The sequence below is a fragment of the Protopterus annectens genome, chromosome 1.part0 (genome assembly GCF_019279795.1).
Source record: "Protopterus annectens isolate FY-2018-M chromosome 1.part0, PAN1.0, whole genome shotgun sequence".
Classification (NCBI taxonomy): domain Eukaryota; kingdom Metazoa; phylum Chordata; order Ceratodontiformes; family Protopteridae; genus Protopterus; species Protopterus annectens.
In genome coordinates, this window is record NC_056725.1 from 1,269,329,057 (window position 1) to 1,269,348,520 (window position 19,464).

Genomic DNA, 19,464 nt, shown 5'->3' on the forward strand with positions numbered 1-19,464 from the left:
GCAGAGCCCTCCACAGCAGACACCCAAGCAGCCTCTACCCTAAAACAAAACACGTGCAACACATATCTCACAAAGCCAGTGTGCCAAACAGTCACAGCCCTTAAAACTAAACAACACACCTGATACACTTGTAATAGGTGACTCTATCGTCAGGCACACTGACGTCCCGCTCACCAGGCTGAACAAGGAGAGGGTCACGGTGAGCAGCCTGTCAAGGCAAGTACAAATATGACTCAGTCATTGTCCATGCTGGTGTGAATGACCTGAGACGTACCTCCCTGGACTACATGAAAAGAGACATAAAGGAGCTCTCTGAGCATGTAGCCCAGGCCGTTATGACCCTGACCTTGAGTAGCATCTTACCCTCACCAAGAATGATGCCACAATATGAAGACAAGATGATCAATTTCAACAATTGGCTTAAGTACTGGTGTCATTCAAAGGGGATCCAATGCCTGTCAGCTTGGGATGATATGCTCGACAAGCCACGATGCTTCGCTAGGGACGGCTTGCACCTGTCACCCCTGGGCTTCGGATATTGGCAAAGGCTCTTGCTACCCCCATAGTGCCTTTTTAGGCAAGGCTCAAAAGACAAACCCACCTCCATAGGTATCACAAGGGATAAGAAACTAAGAGTAATGCTACTCAATGCCAGAAGTCTAAACCTCAAGATGCACGCACTCGAAACTCTCCTTAGCATGGAGAACATCGATATCTGTGCAGTAACAGAAACCTGGTTCAGGGCTCCCGAGAGCACCCCAGCACTACCAGGTTATACCTCATACCATGCTTTTTGGCCCCAAAACTTGGACCGAACCACAAAAGGAGGGGGAGTATCGATATTTATCAAAGATACCCACACCTCCAGGTAGGTGGCAAAGCACGAAGCATCAGAGACTATCCATGTGCAACTAACAGTGGGTAAAACTGCCTTCCAGTTTATAGCCTGCTACAGACCACCCTCCCAAACCCAGGAACCCAACTCGGCCTTCCTGAGAACACTGGAAAATATGAAGGTCTCTCCAAACACCATTATATTGGGCGACTTCAACTACCCAAACTTAGACTGGGAGCATTACTCTAGCTCCAACACCCTAACCCAAAGGTTCCTAGAATTTATAAACTCAAATGCTATGGAACAACTTGTTACCACTCCCACAAGAGGGGAAAACATACTGGACCTGATCATCACCAACATGGGGACTCTATGCTCCAGACCAGAAGTGTATCCCTCACTGGTAAGATCAGACCATAAACTAATCTCACTGGATATTCACATCCCGACCCCACTCCCTGCCCAGAAAACCACAGTGAAAAACTTCTCTAAAGCAAATTTCACACTCCTCAAAACTGAGGTGGAATCCTTCAAAGCCCCTGGGCCTGTGGAAAATACGGCCCAGATCACAGAATCCTTTATAAACGCATTCTATGAACACCTTCAGGAATGCATGGATCATGCAATCCCAAATAAAACCAAGACCCAATCCTCCAAAGGCAGACATCCTGTCTGGTGGACCCCAGCTATAAACAAACTATACAATAGAAGGAGGAAGCTACTAAATGATAGAGCAAAATCCCAAAAAGGGAAGGCATCACTGATCAGTATTAGCAAAAAACTACGGGCACACATAAAATTGTCTAAGGCCAGCTTCGAGAGAAAAATTGCACAGGACACTAAGGATAATCACAAGGCTTTCTTTAGTTATGTTAGGAACCTGGGTGGTAATTCCCAGATATGCTCAGAATTAGTCCAAAATGACAAAAATACACCGACCCCACAGACATTGCCAACATCCTAGCTGACAGGTTCAGTGCAAACTCCCCCTCCCCACCAAAAGGGCAAATATCTATCCCATCAGAGTGCTGCCCCCCTGACATCTGAGATGCTCAGGTAAGAGCCGTCCTCTCCAAAACAAAAACACAGCATCAATGGGACCAGATGGTGTCCCGGGCTGTGTCCTACATGAACTCCAAGAAGAGCTAAACCCAAACATAAAACTACTGTTCAATCTCAGCCTTACTACAGGATATGTGCCCAAAGAGTGGCGTACAGCAACAGTGGTCCCTCTCCATAAAGGTGGTGCCTCAACGGATCCTGGAAACTATCGCCCCATAAGCCTTACTAGCTTGGTCTGCAAAGCTATGGAAAGGATCATCATGGACCTCATAAATAAAAATATTGGGGACCTACAAACACTGGATCCTACCCAGTTCGGCTTTAAGGGCAGATCCTGCCTCTTAAACCTGGTTGATTTCTTTGAAACAGTCACCAAGGCCATTGACGAGGGGAAGGTGGTCCACATAGCCTACCTGGACCTCGCAAAAGCCTTCGATACAATACCCCACTCGGGCATTATAGATAAGCTCACCAGCTTAAATATAAACCCCTATGTCACTAGATGGATTGCAAACTGGCTCAAGGACAGAACCCACATGGTTAGAATTGCTGGAGCCATGTCAGACTCCAAACCAGTTACAAGTGGTGTCCCACAAGGCTCAGTCCTGGGACCTCTCTTGTTCGGTATATATTTCTCGGAGGTACAGGCCAACACGGAAGGACTGTGGCTGACCAAGTTCACAGATGACTGCAAACTGGGCCATAATCGACTCTCCAGCCGACACAAGCATCCTCCAAAAGGGCCTCATAGAAACAGACAACTGGTGCCAGAGCCATGGCCTCAAGCTAAATGCCAAAAGTGTATAGTCATCCCTTTGGCAAAACAAAGTGCCCACAAATTACCACATAGGTGGTAATCCATTAAGTACAGAAGAAGTACTTAGGGACCTGGGGACCCAAGTTGATAGCAATCTCTCATTTGACAACCACGTGGCCAAAGTGGTTAGAAAAACATTTTATATAGCCCACCTAATCATGAAGGGATTCACATCTAGATCAGGGAGGTCATCGTGCCTCTTTACTCATCCCTCATCAGGCCCATAATTGAGTACAATGCCCCTTTTGGGATGTACCTTACCAGACACCTGCAGCAACTGGAAAGACCCCAAAAGTACCTCACCAAGAGGATCAAAGGGCTCAAACAGATGCCATATGCTGCCCGGTTAAAGAAACTCCAGCTCTACTCAGTGGCATACCGCCTGTTCAGAGGCGATCTGTGCCTGACATATAAAGCCATGTCCAACCCGGAATTAATGGACATGCTGCACCTCAGAAAATCCAAATCCCATCGAGCTACGCTCGAGAGACTTGAACCTCAGCACTGAAATGAATAGGACATGCTGGAAGGACAGATTCATAACCCAGAGGCTCCCTTCACTCTGGAATAAAATCCCATTCCAGGTTAGGCAGAGTCCCTCATTGACTCTCTTCAAGAGGAATCTTGATGAGTGGATGGGAGATCATAGGTTTACCCCGGGTATCACTTCTGTGTCACTGTTAGACAGAGGCACAGTATACTAACCTCGAAAAAGGGCATAGCAAAATAAATTTAAAATGGGTGGCGAAAGCCAAACACATTCTGGCTAGTCTTATAAATGCCCTAGGGCAGATAGCCTAGTATGAACCTATGAACCTATCAGTTAGAAACTCGCATTTTAGGCGGGAAAAGGCAGTCAGAGCAAAAAACGGAGAAAAAAAAAAACTTAAATCTGCAAAAGTCTCTCTTGGGTCTCTCTGTTGCCTGTATCACTCTGCAGGACACCACGAGGAGCTGTGCTGAGTTGTATACTGTATATGTAGATGTGCTGTATTGTACGATATCCTCATAGCTCCAATGCCACCAACAAACCTTGCAGTTGTTGGAGGCCAACCAATCACAGTAATTTATTTTATCTTGATATTTTGTAACATGTCTGTCAAAGCAACAAAACTAGTACAGCAATCTTGCATACTTAAGAAACCTGGCAGTTAATAACAACTCCTGTTTGAGTTTCCTTAAAATTCAAAGATATCTCTGGTTATATTAACAGTGTTTTATCAAGTGACATGTTTCACAATTCCAGTAAATATTTTACCACTGATGTAGTGCCCCTGACTTATTTAAATCCTGCTGGTGGACATTCTGTCCACTAAAACTAACAACGTAGCTAGCCTTAGGTACCCCTAATGTCCGTGGCTGCAGGGAGGTAGCACAAAAGCTGCTGGTTGGGGAAAACAAAGAGAAAAAATGTATTAATTTTCTGATTAAGCTGTTTAACTGGAACAGGGCTGTGATATGATCCTGTTAAGATAAAGCTGATAATGAATATGATCAAGGTAAGCACTACAGAGAGCATCAGCGCAGAGTGACTAATGTCAGTACAAACCTTGGATTTTAAGAAGAACTGATGCTTCTGATTTTCAGGGATAGTTTTCTCTTTCATGACGTTTTATAAATACTGGCAGGACACCAGATACTATAAATCTCATCTTTGCTGAAGAATTCTGCAAAATGTCAAAAATAATAGTAGAATAAAGGCTCAAAATCAGGAACACATTTTATTACTCTAATTCCATTAAAAATTAATGGAATAGCACTTTTTGCATCAACATGTAATTTTGGACAATAAGAGGAATGTAACATTTTGAATGGATTTATTGGCTGTCTATAATCCTGAATGATTACCAACATATCAAACTTTATCAGTACTTGCGTATTATCGCAACTAGATTTTTACGGTTGCGAAATGCGCATACCTCCACAAAAGAGAGTGCATTAAACACTTCAAAGTGTTATTGTAAGTCCTTAGAAGTGGCCAAAAACTGTACATAACTTTTACAAACCGAAACAAGTTCAGAATTCATCTTCCTTTTTTGCGTCTGTTACAGACACATGCTTGAGTTATCATTCCTGCTATTGTACTGTCAGTTGCATTATTTACAGTTTGTGGAAGAAAGTGTGCAGGGAATAGTGACTATCATTACTAAAATTACAGGGAAACTAGTTCATGTTACAGTGAAATGGGGTGAGAAAACCCCACATTTCTTTTTGTATGATGGTGCTTGTGAAACAAAACGAAAATACATAAGCTCCCCAATATTTATTGATGGAGTTCTGTGGCTATGTAAACACTTCTAGTGAAACGGAGCAAGTATATGTTGGGTAACTTCACTTAACGCGGTATGCCAAATTAGCAGCATGTCATTACTCAAGTTAGTTGCTGAAACCTTAAAACATAATGCCTGCATTTGTGATGGCCGAAAGTCGGTTGAAAACCATATAATTTCGTTGGCATTTGTGTTGGTATACAATACTATATTCAGTAAGAAGTCCATACTGTTTCTTTACAGTTGGAAACATTTGTGTAGAAAAGGAAAACGGGACAGGAATCGGTTTTCTGAAAAGACTCTTCAGAAACAGTGAAGTGCAAAATATCCACCCTCATAATGTCAATGGTTCTTAAAAGATTAATTAAAACATTGGTTACAAGGACCAAGTTTACTGAAAGCAAACATAGCATCTCTGTGTTTTCCTTCTGTGAAGGATTCTTTGCCCAGTGTGAAAATATTCCAACACACAATACGACACCAGCCATAACAACTCATGTGTGCGTCTGTAATGCTCGCAAAACAGGAAGAGGATTTCTTAAATTGTTCCTGTTCCTTAAAGTCATGTAAACTTTTTGGAAAGTAGTAAGGACTATGATTAGCAGTTAGAAATCTTCCAGCCATTCATTTGTGTGCAGGTAGGTGCTATTCCCAACCACGAAAATCTGATTGCTATAATATGTAAGTACTCGAAGTTTTTACAAAGGACAGAACAAAATTACGAGGTAAAATCAGGAAAGATCTGTGAAATCAGGGACAGTGAAAGTATGCATTATTCTTCAATGAGGTAAATAAAAGTGTCTTACTGCTGCTGTTGTTTGACAACTGCTAAATTACAGTCACTGATCTGGTATGGCACTGCTAGTGTTGCACAATGTATTGGTATTTGTTGTGTGGTTAATACTACTTTAATGTTCATCACAGTCCAACCTTGGAAGTGTGCACAGGAGTTCATTATAGTTTGTGTTTTGGGTTGGGGACAGTGTAGTCATTGTTTATTTTTACTTTTCTCACAGACCCCAGAGGTGTACAAAGAAAGTTATAGCTTGCATAGGGGTGGTGTAGTGTCTAGGAGCAGCTAAGTACAATACATTACTGTAATTATTGTTTTTTTCACATTCCTCATAATCACACATCAGGCATGTATACAGGTGGATGACTGGGGTTTAGGGGTGAGGAATGAGGAGGCATGCTATGTATATGCATGTCTGCAGCCACTTGAAATGCATGAATGTGGCAATTTGAACCTCTACTTTCATCCCAGTCTAACACCAGAGGGATGCATGGGCAGTGATTAACTTTTTTGGAAAGTTAGGGAGGCAGGCAATCTTCCCAGATCGGGATTGTGTAACCTCATAACAATTGACTTGTTAGTTTATTGTGAGTCACTATTTTGTCGGCTTTGGACATTAAACCTTGGGCTCAACTTATGTCTTTCTTGAAAGAGAAAAAAAAATAAGACTGAAATTCTTTTCTTATTCATGACTGTTAGGCCACTGTTGCATTAAAAAATGCTCTAAAATGTATCCCAGAGCATCTATAACCCCTATTGCTTCCGGGGGCACCGGCTTAATTTAATTATTTCTTAAATAGTTACTACTGTGCTGTCTTTGTCAGGAAAGGTGTGTTGAAAGGATGCAAGGAAAACTAAACCAGAAAAGAAACACTAAATGTCTTTCCTTAATCATAATTTCGATTCAAGCCATCACTGGATGAAAAGGCTGTGTAAAAAGAAAAATAAAACTTTAAAATTCACTTCGGAGCATATAGAGAGTTATGGATTATTGAAAAAGCTGAAGAGTAAGGAAAAATGCAAGAAAAGGAAAAAAAGTAGTAATTTGCATTGTATAAGGAGCCCAAGATGGGAGGAAACAGGGGGAGGACTGGAGGATGTGTGTGTGTGTGGTGGGTCTGAAACAGTAGGCAGTGCCTAGGGCACCATTTCTCCTAAGCCCTGCCTGTACATAGTATTGTAATGTATCATTGTTGCAACTAAATGCCAGTAAATGTCTCTTTGTGAGATGGGTCAACATAACAGCATTGTAGCTACAGGTCAGTCTGTGCATATTATTGCTCAGGGTTTCTAGCATGAACTAAAAGGTTAATTAGGCAAGGTGGCAGTGACAGGGTGATACTTAAAATGGAAGTGCCTAGGGAGCCCCCAACTTGACATTTGCTGGGGTCTCCAAAAATGCTAACACTGACCCTGAAGGAACCCTTTATGAAAGTGCTACATAAAGCTATGAAAATTTTAAAGTCATGAAACCTGTCTGAAGACATGTTCAGAAGATGTGGTTCAACAAGTTAGGTGCTACTGTTTTCTTTAAAGTTGTAGGTTAACCCTAAAGACAAGTTTTTATTGACCTAGTTCTTCAGTTCTTACTGGTTTCCCTCAGATGCTGTATCTCTCTATTCCAGATGGGTGTCACTGTAGTACTGAAGAGGCCATCTCCAAAACAGTCACACTTATGAGAGGATGAACTAAAGAAGGTATTAGATAAGAAGAGCTAACTTGGCAGAACATGCTGTCTGAGACCTCCATTCAGATTAGGCCACTCATCAGGACAAGTTATTTTAAACTCTAGGGTCAGGTAACAAACTTGGAATTTATTTAAAAAAAAAATCACACCCGACTGTAATTTGAGATTTATACATTTGCTCTAATTTATTACTTGAACAGAGAATACATTTTTGTGAAGAACTGTTTATTTATTTATTTATTTCCAGTTTGATTACCGGGGAGGTCCACTGGGCCCCGATGACCTATTTTCAGTGGAGGCCCGGGGAGAAAAGCTCCAAAAATACAAATTACAGAAATATGAAAAATATAAATGATACATTGAGGCGGCCAGTTTACACAATAAGAATATTCATTATTACAAATAGTCAAAACAAATTCATTAAGGTTTTTCAAGCTATTCTTGTAGAGTAATTTGGGAAAATGCATTATATGTGCACATAGAGAAGAGAGTTAAGAAGACATTTTGCATGCACTCGTTTTAAACTGTGAATCTGTTTACAATACCTACACAAAGGAGTTCAAGGATAAAAAGCTGTAGGGTACACTCTTAGTAAACTAAACCAAAAATAGTTTGGAAAATGGTTCTGATTTGAGATTCTTTAGTGAAGTAATGTTAATCCTGTAGAGAGGGATTTGGTCTGTTGCCATTTATGGTCTGAGTAATTTGAAGATCAAACTGCAATGAATATGATGATGATGATGGCAATGTATTTAATGTGATCACTTCCACTAGATCTCCGTTGGGATATTTCACAGGGACAACAGTATGGTATAAATGCTTTACTTGCTATAGGAAATCATCAGTTTAGATATGGCTACATTTATAGCCAGGCATGAGAAGTTAAGCCATTTTCCAAGTTAACAATCCCTATTTTGGTCTTGATTTGTCATTTGATTGGGAATTTGCCTAAATGCAGACATGTGGATATGCATTTTGAGTAACCTGGAGATCACCGCAGTTTATATACATCTGGTTTACAAAGGCTGACTAGTCAGTATTCTGAGTAAAGAACCCATACTGTGCTTGCAAATGGTATATTGTGATCAGTGTACTACTCGGGTAAACAAAATAAATAAATAGAACTATGAAGTACCCTATGCTGTGTGTTGAGATTAGAGAAAGAGAGGGAGTTTTGAGTGTATTCTGTTAAGGTCTTCTTATGACCACAGTTGTCCAGTCATATACTCCAGCTAATGTCCCGCTTAATGTCATATTGTCATATACCTTATAGCGGTATAGAAATATGATGTCTTCCATTAGGCCTTTATTTAGACCTAAATGATAAGCAGCATGTTCTTAAAAATGCAGCAGCTGATCACTTACTGCTTTCTCTAAAATTTCTCTTCAAGAAATTTAATTTTGAAAACCGGTCTGAAATTGTTAAACTCTGCAGGGCTTCCTTTGTGAAATGAAACTGGAATAGCCTTCTTCCAGACTGTTGGCATGCAGCATTAACTTTCAGTTGTATTTATTAGGAAATTTGCTGGGACTGATAAAGATTGCGGTAGCTTATGAGTACCACTGGGGTGGCTGTAAAGCCTTTCTTTTTTAAACACCGTTCCCTTTTACTTTCCTGATTCAGAAGTCTGAGTGGTGTCTTGAGGCCTCTCTCCCTTGATTGAGTTTATTATGGGGATAGTGGTAGAATGTTTACAATGCATACTAAACCTGTCTGCATTAATGCTGCTGTTTAAATCCAGGCAGTAGCGAGGTAGGGGGTTTTGTGTCCAGGGAACAGTGTCAATGGAACAAATTTTGTGTCCAGGGTGCAGAATCATGGTTATACTTTACTGAAAGTTCTTGTAGTTTGGTCTTCCATGTTGACAAAATATGAAATGGGAGTTTTTTTTTGGCATCTGTCACTGTTTTGTTGGTAAGCATACAAGGAAACTGCGAGAACTTTTTTGATAAAGTGGGCCAAAACCTTGTCACAGGAAATTATAGCAGATTATTTCTGGTGTCATCCAAGGCAGATTTCTTTGTTATAGTTAGTGTTTAAATTGAACAAATGTATTCAAGATGTTTAATACAATTATATTAAAACTCTAAAGAAAATTATTAGTGTTTTACTGTACTTACCCTGGAACAAATAATGTGTCTTAAGAAGTTCAAGTTATGCTTCACTCCAACACAGATCAGCATACTGCATTTTCTGTTAATTCCATTTATTTTGGGAGACTGTTACCCCATTAATACCTACCTAACCCCGAAACTGGTACATTACTTAAGTTCACATTATAGTAAAATCATTCCAAATCATCAGTACTTGCAATATTTTTCAAAAGAGGGTCCAGTTACTGGATTATTTAATCTGTGAGATTTTAAAAGTAGTCAAAAGAATGGAAACTATTAGTCTCTTTATGATGACTTGCCCCTGTTGCATACCATTTGCTTGTCATTCAGCCCAGTGGGGTATTCTCTAGGCAGCCATCTTATAAGCATTTTGTGTTTTTTCTCAATATCCCTAACTCATTTGCACTCAGGACAGCAATTTGGAGCGATGTGCATTGGGCTGTCCATGACAAGCATCTCCTTATTTCAGCAAGGTGAGTTACCTTCAAGCAGCCCTGTCCCTTCCCATGTAGCATGAGTGGTGGTCTCTCCATTCTCCACCAGGGAGATTGCACCAAGTGTGTGCCAACCCTTCACCCTCAGGATAGATGAGTGGGCCACACCCCTTCACACATCTAGTCTTAAATGAAATAGAATTGCATGCAATGTAATCCTCCTTCCCTGCCAGTAACCCCATATTACCATAAGACTCCCCTTGTCTTTCTTCTCCTCATCTGTCATTACCAGGGCCTCTATTGTAATCAGTATTGCTATTCCCCCTTTAATTTGTCCCTGATATTATGCTGAATAACCATTATTAAATCCTTTTCTTTAGCAAATCCACATGCTCTTTTCTATGTAAGTATGTCTACTGTAACATTGCTGTTTGTCTGCTACACTTCTAAATATAATTCAATACTCTTTGCTTCTTTTCCATACCTACAACACCATTCACATTCCATGCTATGACAATAACTGCTTTTATTGCTCTACACTAGGATAAGCTATATCCCTAAATGTGAACCCAATACCTATTCATACCTTGCATCTCCTAACTCTCCCTCCTTCACTCACTTCCTTGCTTCTATCAGTTTATCTCCAATGGTTTCTCTCTTTCTCCAAATATACCATAATCCTGCTTTTCTCTTACCTCATATTGCAATTTCTGTTTGAATTATATTAACTTGCCTTTAATTTTTCTATAAAGTGTATACATTTTTTTAACTATGAAATCATTGTCCTATAACTATCTATTCTTAACAATCATTTTCATATGTCTGATGTGGTATCATTATTTAAAGTGTAGTTGCTTTTTTTGTATTATTTTTAAAGACTATAAAATTATTTTTCTTAAAATATTTTATAATACTTGGGAGCTTTTCTCCCCTGGCCTGCACTGAAAGTAGGCTCCTACCCAGTCTGACTTTCCTGATAATCAGATTTCAGTCAGTAACTAGATAATACTGCAGTCATTCCAGTAAGATGCTATTACTTTCATATATATTTACATCTATGCAATTGCAGCTTCTTGTCTCCATTTAGAGTTGTATTACATTTTCTCAAAACAAAAAAGCTATGTTTATTTGTATGTTACCACCCCCACAACACCTTTTAACTTACTGTAAGCACACACACAATAGTATACATTTTCCAGAAAATAAAGTCACCTCTCCATAAATGGGCAGATTCCTCAGATAGATGGCTGCACCCATTCTAAAATTAGGTTTAATCATGATGAAAATGTCTGTTAGAGCTGTTGTAACATCCTGCACCCACACCATCCTTTCTTGTGTCCTCTCTATTTCCTTCCCATATGTGAAAAGCAAGCTGTATACTCTCAAACAACTGATTTTTTTGCCTTACCAGAAAGTGTCTTGTCCATCACTAAATGACCATATTTTGCTTTACTATGATTTATACTGAAGTGGTTGTTATTACTAGGATTGTATCTGCTTGTATTCCCTTCCTACATCATTTATTTTCCCTGAACTACTTGTCGCTTCTCCTGTATGTACTTATTTTAGTGTTTGTTCATACAGCTGTCTCCCAGGTCACATTTCAGGCATTTCTTGATTTAATTGCCTGTACATACAGACATGATGTCAGTCATTGCAGAGATTTTCTGGTAGATGTATAAAAAAAAGGCCACCTAATATTTTCACAGTTGCATAATGTATACCACAACATGTATGCGTAACAGCAAGGGATATTTAATTTAGTGTTTGAGTTATAATAAAGAAGTGAACTGGAATATATTTAGCATATTTTTTGTCCTAAAACAGACTTGTCCTATTTTGTGGAGCTGTTTGTTTCCCTTAATTCCCCTCCTTTATTGTATCAAAATCAAACGGAATAAAAATTGGCATGTCAGAAATATTCTGTGTATAGTCAAAATATCTAATTGCTTAACAATGCCCTTGTTGACATTTATATTCAGCAAAACAGTAAGTAAACCTGTAAACAGTAAAAATCCAAAAGCACTTGTGAAGCAGAATGTCCAGTGCAAAATGAGCAATTTATTAAGTTTTTTACTAGCCTTTTAACACTTAATCACCGCATTTTCGTTTTAAGACTTCGTCAGATAAAACTTGCATAAAACTGTTACATTTATATATCAAAAACTACGCTGTCAATTATACACCATCCAATAATAGCCAAACACTCATTAAAACAAGTTACAGATTTAAAGAATAATTACAGTACTTTTTATATATGAGATGCTGTAAATAAATAATGCATCCTATATACGAGATTAAAATCTTATAAATTTATAAATGTTAGAAGCTAGTGCATATAAAAAATGTTCATATTAGAAATATATTAGGTAAGTAAATTAAAAACAACTTTCTGCATTTGTTGTTGCTGTCTTTCGGCTTTTCCCAGTTAGGGGTCGCCACAGCGGAACTCCGGTCCACTAATGATTGGCAGTAGATTTTCATGGTGCCAAGTTGCCAGCTCGATGCCCAACCTTCAATGAAGGCGCACCCATTCATGCATGTCTTTCGGAATGCCACTCGACCCGCGGGGAGGACATGCAGACTCCACACAGAAGGCACTCCCCCGCACACTAGCTGAGAATCGAATGGGAGAACCTCTTGCTGTGAGGCAACAACGCTACCTCTGCACCACCGCGGATTAACAAAAACAACTTTCTGCATTTAAAACCCCCAAATATTGGGATTCCAAAATGGTGGACAGCCTATAAGAATACTAGCTGTGCTGCTCCTCACTTTCAGAATACTATCTGACCATTTGCCAGCACATCCTACAAAGAAAACATCCTAAACTTCTAAGAATTGAGATGAGAATACAGATACATTCATTTTTCATCAATATTTTTCCAAGAAAACTCATCTTTGAACTAAAATACCACTCCCTGGATGCTGAACCCTGAATTGCATGGTGTGGATACCTCCAGACACTGAGGCCTAAACAAAGACAACAATAAAAAGAAATATATATGTGACTTGGAAATTTCACATATATTTATTTCTTTTATTAGCAAGCTTTTGCATCTGGATTAGAAATGGAAAATCACCCAGACCAAAAGGAAACTTTAACTACCAAAACTAAATTGTCTTTGATAACTACTCCTGAAAAAGACACTTCTTCTAAGAGACAAAACAGTAAACCGCAACAAGAGTCTACAAAAATTGCCCTCGGGTCAAAACAAGAACAATCTCTGACAAGTGAACACCTTAAAATTGCACTGCAACCTCTACAAACTGAAATGCAAGGTTTCTCCAAAAAACTAACCTCATTTGGATCTAACTTAGATCAAATTATGCTTAGACTTGAACAGAACGAAGCAAAAGTTATTGACAATGAGATGAAAATAAATGAAGTCAAACAAGTTACAGACCAGCGACAACACTATTAAAGACTTGCAACAAAAAAATGTTAGATCTTGAAGCCAGAAGCCGTTGCAATAACTTTATCTTGCGAGGAATTCCAGAAACCTTTTGAGAAAGCCCAGCTCAACTCAGTAATCAAAGAAATATAAAACACTTTACTAAATGATAAAGATCTCATTAATAATATAATAATTGAAAGACCTCACAGCTCTGTTAGGTGTGCCCAAACAACTGAAACTCTGAGGCAAATTTATTTCAGGCTATTAAACGCTATTAAACTCAGCACATGTCCAGCCAATACTTGCAGCATTCAAAGTCAAAAAGAATTTCTCTTGGAGAGGCCACAAAATTAATATATTCCAAGCCCTTCCTACAGAAGTTAAACAAAAACGTCAAAAGCTTAGCAAATTCTTCTCTTACTTGATAGAAAAAAAGATTTGGTTCCAAATGAAATATCCTGCTACCTTGGTCTTTTATAACAAAGAAATGAAAATATCTACTGATACATATGAGGGGGGAAAAAAAAAAAAACCTCACCCTGCCTATTGCCGAGCTGATGACCGGCTTACTGTAAGATATTGCCATTTTGTGCATTGATTGTCTGATGTGGATGGCTTGCTTCGCTGTTTTTTCTGGGCCTAGATAAACATTGACATTTTATTGTTCCATTTCCCAGAAAACCCCTCAGGTTCAAGAGCAAATGATGCTACCTTTACCTCTCAAAGAAATGGTGCAGTCTCTGACTCACTTCCTCCTGCTAAGCATTACTGGGAGGTCCTAAACAGCTTCTACAGTCACGAAAACTGATTTCAGCTTTTATGAAAGTTAATTCTTATTTTTTGGCTTCTATTTTTGTTCTTTGTCATTCCTCTTCTGCTTCTACACCATAAATAACAGAAAAAATGGAGAGGATGATTTGTTGAAAGTCCTGGGCTGCATGTAGAGTCTAACCCTTGAAGATAATTGCTACAAGGATAATGGGTTATGTCACTTCAGTTCCTTTCCCTTTGATGGCTCGGTGCGCCTTTGAAGTGGGCTGACTGAAGGTACTGCCTCATTTCAGAGGTTTAGATGGTACTCTTGAAGACCTTGACAAGTATAGAGGTAGAAGACATATCTGAGAATGTTCTACAGTTTTAAAAGTAAAACATAGTTAGTCTTAATATGAAGTGCGGCCTTGTCCTGAGGATACATTGTAAAACTGTTCACTTTAGACAGACCTAGCTTTTTCATAAAGAATGCAAAGATCAAGTTAATACTTATCTAGAGAATGGGTAGACGCATGGAGGAGGAGCTTCAACCTTGGATTTATTGATGTTTGGGTGCAGGGAACTGTACTTTGGAAAATGCTTTTTTCTGCAATATTTGTTATGTCATTGTTTTGATGTCAGATATCTGTTTGTATGGGTGGCGATGTTTTGATTTCACTCTGAACTTGCAGTTGATGTCTTCTGCGACAGTGTGGTTCCCTGCATGATGGGTCTGGGTCTCTTCCACCTTCTGTGCGAATGACTGATTGTTCCATTCTAGATAAAACTGCTGACAAATACATATGTGAACTGAGTTTTGCTTACTGAATGGTATGCTAATCATATTTACTTACTTCATGCTCCCTTATGACATATACCTAGTGTGTTTCTTACTAGGTTCTGTTATAATTACTACTAAGATTCCAAGAATATAAAAAATACTGCGCTTGAGTAATGGCTTTTAGGAATGCAAATTGACTACGATGTTTTAACGTTTCGTGTTGCTTTCTTTCCCACTTATATTGCATTAACTTTTTTTTTGGTTGATTTTTTTTTTTTTTTTTCTTGTATAAATCGAAATTCTAAAAGTTATTAGGATAGAAAACTAGAGGTTTATTACTTGTTTGTTAAATATTAATGTAGAAAAGTAAAACAATTTTCTTTAGCCAGATAATGTGCAAAAGTAATTGGTTCAAGAATAGATTAATGGTTAAATGTTTCAAAAAGTTCTAAAGACTGTTTATAACAATTATTACTATAAAAGTCTATTGGGTTGATGTACTGTTGCAAGTTAACAGCACAAGAAACTTCATCTGTTACTTATATAATTAGTGACTGGTTCGTTTCTTGATTTATTTAACGCTGGCAAATTGTTTAAATACTATTATAAGAGTATTTAACTGGATATACCTATGTAGGAATCCCTCTTAAGGGTTCCGTCTATAAACTATTTTATTGTTTAAATTATTTTAAACAAGCAGGATGAGATTATATTTTACAAATTAAACAAGTCTCAACATCAATATTTGATATATCTATACTTTCTCTGAAGACATCTTAACATGATAGTGTATATTATATCCTTTTTCTGAGCATAACACTACTTCTTTGAGTCTGAATAAAGTCTACTGGTACCCCCTCTAAGCTGTTCGTAAGAATGATTGACCCTTCTAGTAGGGTACTTATCGTTTATTAGATCAGTGCTCCCACAGAACCACATTTTTGCCTTAATGTGTAAATTAATGTGTCTATAAAATCAACATTAGTTTGTTCTCTAAGACGAAGTTTGATGAATGTATTGATATATTTCTTTATCCTGAAGTCTATAAACTCTTGTTTACTTAACTTGGGAAGTTTTTATCACTATCAAGATTTGATACTTTATAACTGCTGGCTTATTCTAATACCCCTGGCATTCATCTCTCTGGTTTCAATAAGATAATTAAACAGGTATTCTTATTACAATACTTCAAATTCAGATAATGATCCCCTAGTAAGTTTCTAATAAATCTAAGGAGTAGTATTACACAGTTTGTAGTTGATTGTTTACTTTTGGATCATATTGGGTATCTTTGACATCCCTCTACTTTGCATTTTACTTTGGAACTAACTTCATCTCTTTCCTGGTATACAACAAATATTTCTTCTCCTATACAGAGTGATGAGTATGTAGGCACTTGCATAGGATATAGGAGATTAGGAGTCACCTCTAACATTTCAAAATAAATCTGATGTAACCTTTCTACAAGAAACTCGCTTGACTAACCAACTCTGGAATATTGAAAGGAAAAGGAAATGGGTCAAGCAAATAATTGCTGCATATCATAACACATCATCTAGAGGGGTAGCCACTATAATAAATCAATCTTACCAAGGAGAAATCACCTCTTCTAAGAGTGATCCAAATGGAAGGTGGGTCTTGTTCATTAGTAACTATCATACCATAAATGAACCCTTACTCTTTCTTAATGTTTATAGCCCTTGTTCAACTCAACATATCTTTATTTATGAAATCTTTAATATTCTGGTTAATTATTCAAATCACTTGTACATTATAGGTGGGGATTGGAACACTTTACTAGACCCTGACAGGGATAGGGCACATAAAGACACAAGGCAGCACATAAAGACACAAGGCAATCGCAACATACTACCACAGCTCTAGAAAAACTGCAAAATACCTTTGAATTAATAGACTCCCTATATAAAACTTCAGCAGAATACCTCAACCCCTAGATTTACTTTTTTTTCACATAAAACCTGGTCAAGAATTGATGCCTTCTTAATCTCACAAACCTTCCTTTCCCATAGATTAAGTTATAAGGTCTCCCTTAGATCCATGTCGGCCCATGCAAAAATTAGTATTGTCATTAATGTCTTAACCTATAATCAACGATCCTCTTATTTCAATAATTGGACTTTAAATCTTAACGTCATTCAAATCCAAGCAGTATCCCAGGAAATAAATACTATTCTAGCCCAACTGGGTGTTGATATTTTGTCTACCCAAATTCCTTATGATGCCCAATGGGCGGTAGCTAAATCGGTTATAAGAGGTCTCATCCAAAAATCCACATGGTATAAGAAAAAGTATAATATTAAATTCAAACTTGAGACCCAGATCAAAGAGATTGAACTGGAACTCCAGCGTAATTACTCTAAGGAACTTGAAAAATCATTGAATAATTTGCAGAAAGAATGACATAATCTTTACTTAAAAAAATATCTCTTTTGTAGAGATGAGATCAATGTATCAATATTCTGAGTGGGCCCAAACTCCCTCAAAAATACTTGCTAGGTTAATTAATATAAAAAATGGTCCGCCAAAGATTAAAGAAATAAAACATGAAGGACTCTTGAAATATAAAGACAAAGATATTATACATGCTTTTGAGGCCATCTACAAAACTCTTTATAATCTACCTAACTCTCCCTTTACAGACAAATTTTTTGAGTTTTATAAATAATTTAAAATTCCCACAGATCACTGATCATCAGAAACAACTTCTTAAATCACCCCTGCAATTAGAAGAAGTTAAAATTGCTATAAATAAACTTAAAGCTGGTAAATCTCCTGGACTGGATGGCTACACGGTGGATTTTTTACCAAAAATTCTCAGAACGTGTCTCTAAAAGTTTTCAGTTATATAATTCACCATGGCATAACTGATAAATATATTAACTCAAAAACTATACTAATTCTTAAACCAAACTCTGACCCAACAGACCCAGCCAGCTTTAGACCAATACCCCTCATTAATACTGATCTTAAAATACTAGCCCATATTATTGCCAGTAGTCTGAAAAATATTCTTCCATCTCCCAACGACTAATGGGTTTCATGAAGAATAGGCAAACTTGTGATAACACTCTTCTCTTGGATACAATTACAAGACTTCTTGACAAAGATAGACATCCTAGATATGTACTTACTGCTGACACAAGCAAAGCATTTGACAGAGTAAATTTATTTAATATCCTGCCCTCTTTTGGAATCCCACAAGAATTTATAAAAATTATTTGGGTACTTTATCAGAAGGCCTCCACTAATATTCAAATAAGCAAACTCAATTCCAATTCAATCCCCATTTCTAAAGGCACAAGGCAAGGTTGTCCTCTTTCTCCCTACCTTTTTAATTTCTACTTAGAACCCTTGCTCTTATATTTATCCCTAAAAAACGTCCATCACATACCCAGAATATCAAACATTAAACTTTCATTTTCGGTCTTTGCTGATGATTTAAATCTATACTTTTAACTTTCCGATACTGATCTCCCAAAAATACTTCAGTAGATTCCTATTCTGAGATATCCAACTATAAACTAAACTCAAATAAATCCTATGTATTTCCTTTGAATCCAATAGGCCATAAAGAATTCTTTCCTGATAGTGAGATAAAAATTAAATATCAGATAAAATATATAGGAGAAACTTATACTTCTGACTTTAGAGAGATCGTTAAGAACAATTTATTACATACTTGGACTAACATTCAAAATGATATCAATAGATAGAAGAATATTAACATGTCTTTACTCTCTAAAGCCAGTGTGGTCAAAATGAATGTCCTACCTGGAATTCTTTTCCAAATGAATGCTACTTTTTCAAATGTTCCTCAACAATTTTTAGGGATATAGAAAAAGCTTTATCTAAATTCTTATACCAGTGTTTTACTCTTTCAAGAGTAGAGTAGTATTTAAAAACTCCACAAGTACTGTGCAGTTTACATAAATAATGCAAACATGCACATGTGGTTACAATACAATTCAGTTTTCAATTGAGGTTTGAAAACTGGGACAATAAGTATTATATGTGGATATAAACAGTTGTGACTGTAAAAAAAAATGATACATTGCAAATCAACAATAAGAGGTCTGGAAATAGAGAAAGTTAAGTGTTAAGACATTTTGGAATGTATAATTTTTATACTGTCTCAGTTATCTATCTGGTTACAATGCACATCAAGCAGTAGGAAATCTACTAATTGAGGTAATAAGACTATTATGATAATAGTTTGTGAAATATGAGGTATTAAGGTAGGATAAGGAGATGTTAGAGGCATATGGAGGTGGAATACAGAATAAGACAGGAGGTATATGGAGGTGGAATACAGAATAAGACAGGAAAGCAAGTGTCGCTTGTCCTCTGTTATCATACAAGACGAACAGGCGGGGTAGTTCGCTTATATGCTTTATTATATAGAAACGCATCAGGATGTATAGCAGCAACATAACATATTAATGAACTAGTTAACTGACAGACTAACACACCCATGCATGCTGACATCTCAACAGCTCTCTAC

At 37.6% G+C, this 19,464-nt stretch overlaps 1 protein-coding gene across 3 annotated transcripts in view; it reads left to right on the forward strand.

Moving 5' to 3' along the window:
- Positions 1-19,464, forward strand: part of PGM3 (phosphoglucomutase 3) — a 444,220-nt gene that overhangs the window by 8,804 nt on the left and 415,952 nt on the right. The window contains exon 2 of one of the 3 annotated variants that reach the window (XM_044066155.1): positions 7,403-7,575. The exons of the other annotated variants lie outside the window; for them this stretch is intronic. The gene's annotated coding sequence lies outside the window, so the exon portion shown is untranslated. The remainder of the gene's footprint in view (positions 1-7,402; positions 7,576-19,464) is intronic. 3 annotated transcript variants of the gene reach the window in all.